Source organism: Triticum dicoccoides, chromosome 4B (genome assembly GCF_002162155.2).
Source record: "Triticum dicoccoides isolate Atlit2015 ecotype Zavitan chromosome 4B, WEW_v2.0, whole genome shotgun sequence".
Taxonomy (NCBI): Eukaryota; Viridiplantae; Streptophyta; class Magnoliopsida; order Poales; family Poaceae; genus Triticum; species Triticum dicoccoides.
The window spans coordinates 350,011,299-350,017,442 of NC_041387.1; the positions used below are offsets into that span (position 1 = coordinate 350,011,299).

Below are 6,144 nucleotides of genomic sequence, written 5' to 3' on the forward strand. Positions count from 1 at the left end.
CCGGCGAAGGAGCGGCGAAGGAGCAGCGCGGGCACGCGCCCGTGGGCGGCGGCGGCGACCAGGCCCGTGCGGGCCCGCGATGGGCTCCGCGGGCCGGCGCGGTGGGAGGCGGCGCGCGGTTGGACGAGGCGGCGGCGGAGCTGATGTGGCAAGCACGGAATGGCTGCGGCGGGCGGCGCGATTTGTCCGGATTGGGCGGACATTGTCCGGCGGGCGAGAGGGGAAGAGGATTAGGGTTTCATCCGCGAATTGATCCGAAATTTCCGGGAGGGGTGCTCTTTTATAGGTAGATGGAGCTAGGAGAGTCCAAATGAGGTGCGGTTTGCGGCCACGCGATCGTGATCGAACGACCGAGATGATGGAGCAGAGTTAGGTGGGTTTTGGGCCAAAATGGAAGGGTGTTGGGCTGCAACACACACGAGGCCTTCTCGGTCCCTTGGTTAACCGTAGGAGTATCAAACGAAGTCCAAATGGTACGAAACTTGACAGGCGGTCTACCGGTAGTAAACCAAGGCCGCTTGGCAAGACTCGGTCCAATCCGAAAATGTTTAATCCCCACACACAAAAGAAAGGTAGAAATGACCACCGAAGGAGAACGGAACGCCGGATTGCAAAACGGACAACGGGGAAAATGCTCGGATGCATGAGACGAACACGTATGCAAATGAAATGCACATGATGACATGATATGCAAAGCATGACACGCAAGCAATGACAAGGCAACAACGGCGAATAACTGAACGGCACCTAGCACATCGGTCTCGGGGCGTTACATGGTTATAAGTTGGTTAGGCTGCAGCTCGAGGACAAGCTGCATGTCCAGGTGGGGTGTAGTGTTAGAGTACGTAATGGGCCCATTAGTCTTAGGGTTAATTAGAGATAAGGGTCGCTTGCTTAGGGGTCAAGTAAGCCTTGTTTGAGAGTCAAGTAAACCTCTCTATATAAAGAGAGGAGATGTATCAATTTAATAAAGCAAGAATTAAGAAGGAAATCCCTTCCCTCTTGCCAGGCCGTGGGCAGAAAGGCCCCCGACCGGCCCTATCGTGCCCTCCTTTTAGCAACACCTCTCTATATATATAGTACAATGGAAAAGGAGGTTAAAGGATCTCTAAAAGGCTTTCCAGATTATTACTTCGGGTATGCTACCAAGGGCAAAATACAAAAACGGGAAAAAATACAATGCTGAGGTATGTTATTGTTGCAATTAATATTTTCAACTAACTAATATTTCTAATTGTTATATAATTAATATCCATATTTACAGATACAATTGGATTATGGGCACAAATGAAGCGGTTGGAAACGAGAATAAGAAGAAATAACATACAGTCTTCATATATCCATGAATTTGAAATTCTAATACGAGAGTAAGTGCATAATGCATATGCGTGCCTTAAATTTTCATCTAACCTCCTCCATGTAGTTAGCACTATTTATTCAAATAAAACACCTCAAGGATGATAAAATCAAAGTCATATTATGTGAAAAGTTTACTTATCCTTCAACCATGGATGTGATTGGCAACCAAACTATCCTTATTGTGACCATAACAAATGTGCATAAATTCAATGGTAAGTCCAATAATCTTACAAGCACTTCTATTATTTACAAAGAAAATAGATAACCAGAGACATCCATTGTTGATTAGATAGGTTTGTTCCTAAAGTCAGAAAGTGCCACAAGAATATATATACAGATCTAGATATACGTGAAACACAGGAACTTCTTGACAGGTATGAAACATTGATAATTCGACTCATGAATAGTGACTCACGTTTAATCACTAATGTAAAATAAAAATAATTCTTATTTACTCCATATATTATACTTTCGTCACATTGTTATATTTTATGACTACTTTTGCTAAGTAGTAAAAATTACCGGAACATATATTAGATCACCACTACCACCACATTCGTCAAAAGGCTGGATATTCAGCTCAGATATACTTAATAGACCAGAGTTCTACATATTACACTTCACTTCACAATGTGAAGAAACTATGTTTTTCCTAATTTGTATGATGAAAACACAATAGAGAGGAACATACCTTGCTTCATAAGCTTAAATAGCAAAACACCATATAAGCTGACCAGTAGGCTCTCTGACATTCCACATACGGATGGATTGATTGGCCTGGTGTTGCCATTTTGACTATAAACAACGTTCCTGCATTTAGAATTAGCAGCAAAGCAAATCCACTAATTAATTACATTACTTCCAAATCAGTACAAGCATCAATCAAACTAATGTTCACTCCAGGTTGCTTGACATCTTAAATAGCTCGAAATGACATGTATACAAGACTAGCAAAAGTAGGTCATATTGCAATGTTTTCTGAAATACATTCATACATGTACTTTTGTCACTTTATTATTTTTGGTAACAAAACTTCTATTCTCATATGACCTTTCCAGTTTAAGAAAACATGAGAAAATCTTCAATGTCATACGCAGTACAGAACAACATGTTAATGAAATCCTTCAAAACAATTATGTACAAGGATATTTGGCAGATTAAATTTACAAGAAGATACTTAATGCTTCATTTTAAAAACAGATGCTTATGAAAAAAACCTTCAAAATTATCACCTTACTTCTAATTAAATTTTAGTGTGAAACAAAATAAATGAACTTATTACATACATATATGTACTTCCATGCAAGAGGAGAATTGACAGAATGATGACAGAAAAGGAAGGGATTCATAGTTTCATACCAAACTCTCCAGCTGCGGCTGAGCGAACACTAGAACCACAACGCCTAGCAGACCATAGCCCCGGTGCCTCCCCGCTGTCCCGTGCCTCAGATCCAACCGTTCTCTATCGCAAGTTCGCCCAGCAAACCCACGAATCGGTGCGCCCTTCACCGTGAGCTCCATCACTGCATCCTCCGACCCGCCAGCATCCAGCACATCAGCTATGGCCGCTACCCGCCGACCATGATTAGGTTGAGCACCACGTCGTCTTCTCCCTTGCGATTAGTTTCCTGATGGCACAAGCCACATCTTCTTCGCCTGCAGCAAATCAGGAGAAATGGCGCATGTGGACGAGGGGTCTGGTGGGGATCGAACGAGATTAAGAGCTGGTGGGTATCGAACCAGATTAGAAGAGACCTTTTTTAGGGGTAGATGAGAAGAGACCTGTACGGGCTGTTTTAGTTAGAGAACAAAAATGGTGCGGTAATTATCCGATGGGCATTTTACATGTAAAAAAACATGTATAGGCTTGATACGTGTGATATAGAAAAGCGAAACGACTCCTTGGCGATCGATCGCGGCGGCGATCGATTCCGACCGCGCGTGGAGCACGTTCTGTTCCCTTTCCCTTTCCTGCTAGTTTCCTTTTTGGGAAAACCCACTCGACCACTCAACCGCATCTTATCCTATCCCCTGCGCCTCGCCTCCCTACTCTGCCCTGCCGCTTCCCCTCCTCGCCGGCGGCTCGGCTCCTCCCTCGCGGCAGCCCACTATCCCCGGCGCCTCGCCTCCCTACTCTGCCCTGCCGCTTCCCCTCCTCGCCGGCGGCTCCTCCCTCGCGGCAGCGACCAATACGGCGAGACGACGCGGCCGCACGAGCGGCGGCGAGGTCAGCGTTGAATACGGCGAGGCGCCGCGTCCGCATGGGCGGCAGGGGCCAATACGGCAAGGCGGAGCGGCCGCACAGCCGCCGCGATGTCCAGGGGCGGAAGCGGCCAATACAGCGAGGTGGTGTCTGTCCGGCGGCGGTACGTCCTCCTGCTTGGGCTCGACCTCCCGCTGTGCGTCCGCACCGGCATCACCAATCTTCCCATCCGCGTCCGCGTCGGCTCCGAGGATGTCCCGGTACCCCCCCCTCCCCCTCCCCCAATCCCTCTTCCTTCCGATGAGTTCATAGCTGATGGCGGCCACGTTCTCTGTGCTCACGAACACCCAGTTTTGACAGGGGAGCAGCACATGGATGTCGATTTTTTGGCACCTCTGCTCTCATAAAACTAGTATGGATAGGTTCGTGAGGCACACCTTTGCTCGTTTTCAGCATGAGGAGGAAGAAGATGATTTAATTTCTTCAGAAGGACTAATCCTGTGAGGATGCTGTACAAGAAAATAGAAGCAATATGGATCTCAAAACTGAAGAAAAGCAGGCCACCTTAGTGGCTCTGTGCTCAGAAAAGAGGATTGCTTACTGTTTCACAAAAATAGGATTTTTCTAAGCCATCCTCTGTCTATTAGGCCTTTTTCTAAGCCAGTCAAAATTACCAGGATAAAATCAGGGATTAAATGAGGGTTGGTTTGAACTCGACAAATATATTTTATCAGTTAACCATGTTATGTAGCTACTGCATTGTCTTGCCGATAATCGTCTTCACACACGAGATATCAATTTGTATGTGTGATTTCATTTGAATCTCGTAAGCCATAAAATTATATTTGGCATCATCTGGTAGCCGGAACAATGTTTAGTGTTTACTCACTCAATGTGGGCTGGGTCCTATCTTGCTTTTGTTTACTATACTCCTACTTGTTTATGTTAGCAATTAGAAAACCTAAGATTTAGGGCCCAATTCCAGGCCCCATGACTAATTTGTTAATGCATTAACCAAATGTGAAATGTGGCAGCATCAGCATGAATATCGGGGGCCATCCTCCTTGGGATTTTGTCACTCTGTTTTTCTTGCTGGTCAAAGTGCGAGTACTGACAGGGGTTTTTGTTCTCAGATTTGGCCACCGGAGAGGATTGGTTCGATTGGTTCAAAGGAGTAGGACACGGGTAAATTGAATTCTTTTGCCATTAATTTACCTTTTGCCAATTTTCCCACGACCATCCAAGTTAGAGTATAAGCGACAGTTCATACGATGCAGCCAGGCCCTGCATTGGTTGGTGCATCTTGATGTCTACCATTTGATACTTCACAATTTTGGTCCTTGCCCCCCCCCCCCGGAAGCCAACCCCGTTCAGCGAATCTATGGCATGATTCAATTGGTGTGTCTCATGTCGTAACTCATCCGCCTCAGTCTCGTCTTTCGTTGACGCCGGAGCACAACGAAGTAGTGTTCGGGGGCGCATCTCTGCGGAAATCCTTACAAGTATCCGAACCGGCTGTGGAGATTGGAAAAGGAAATCCCTAGATGCATCTCTGAAACAATGACATTTTTTCAGTCAATGAACTGAGACTAGCAGTTCATTTTTATTCTGTAGGGGGGATCTTTCTTGGATGAAATTCTGAACACTATTCAAAGAAATAAGCAGCTGGCATTTGTTCAAGAATATACTAAGTCTGTGAACATTGTTTGTTTCTCTGTAGCAACTTATTCTATAAATACTGAACACTATGCAAGGAAATCAGCAGCCACCATTGTTCAAGAATGTACTAATTCTCTGAACATTGTTTTGTTTTTCTTTAGCAAGTTATTTCTATAAATACTGAACATTGCAAGGAAATCAGCAGCTTTCATTGTTAAGAGAATGAGCTAATTCTCTGGAAAACGTGTTGTTTTTCTGTAGCAAATTATTGTATGAATTCTGAACATCTGTGCAAAGAAACTGAGCTCTGAACATTATTCAAACAACAGAGATAGAGCACAATCTGTATATACATGAGCATTAAGCTAGAAGAATTCCTAATGTTACTGTATTCCTTGTGTTTTTGGTTTTTTTCTCTTCCATGCTGCAGCACAGAGTCCATAAGTTTCATTATTATTGATTTTTGGTCAGTTACAAAGTCCAAACTATTTGTCAGATAAAGACAACTCATTTTTAGAAGTTCATAGTATTGTCGCTGTTTAGGGTCTAGTGTTTCCCTCCTTGCTTTTGCATCAGGACGCTTCACCCATGTTTTGACTATTTAAGTTGGTGTACAACTGTACATGGTATGTAAATATAATAGTCTGTTCTAACCTCTTCTCTGCTTTTTTCCAGAGCGTGGGCTCCGAACATTTAGCAAAATAGGGACATTGTGAATTTACTAGATTGCGACAAGTCTACACAGGGAATAGGCCGAGTTTGCAATGAGCAGCTTGCAGAGCTACTATGGCCTGAGTTCTCAAAGAGGAGATGGCATGGATTTAAGTACATTAATGTCTTTGTACGACGGACGCCGAGACGAGCACGTGACACCATTGCCACCCTGTCTTAGCGTAACGCGAGTCGAGGCGGACGTCGTCGCG

The 6,144-nt window shown here is 44.6% G+C and overlaps 2 long non-coding RNA genes across 5 annotated transcripts in view; one reads left to right on the forward strand and one right to left on the reverse strand.

Annotated features, from left to right (window-relative positions):
* LOC119296132 overlaps positions 1-3,093 on the reverse strand; it is a 12,546-nt gene extending 9,453 nt beyond the window's left edge. For 3 of the 4 annotated variants that reach the window (XR_005144885.1, XR_005144883.1, XR_005144884.1), the window contains exons 1-2: positions 2,719-3,093; positions 2,051-2,169 (exon numbers count right to left, since the gene is read on the reverse strand). This is a non-coding gene — a long non-coding RNA (uncharacterized LOC119296132). Of the gene's footprint in view, positions 1-1,789; positions 2,170-2,718 lie in introns of those variants that run through there. The other variant, XR_005144882.1, reaches the window with a different exon arrangement.
* A 191-nt stretch (positions 3,094-3,284) lies between these two features.
* On the forward strand, positions 3,285-5,609 carry LOC119293621. The gene is made up of 3 exons (XR_005143150.1): positions 3,285-3,822; positions 4,696-4,747; positions 4,840-5,609. It is a non-coding gene; the product is annotated as an uncharacterized LOC119293621 (long non-coding RNA).
* The last annotated feature ends 535 nt before the right edge of the window (positions 5,610-6,144 follow it).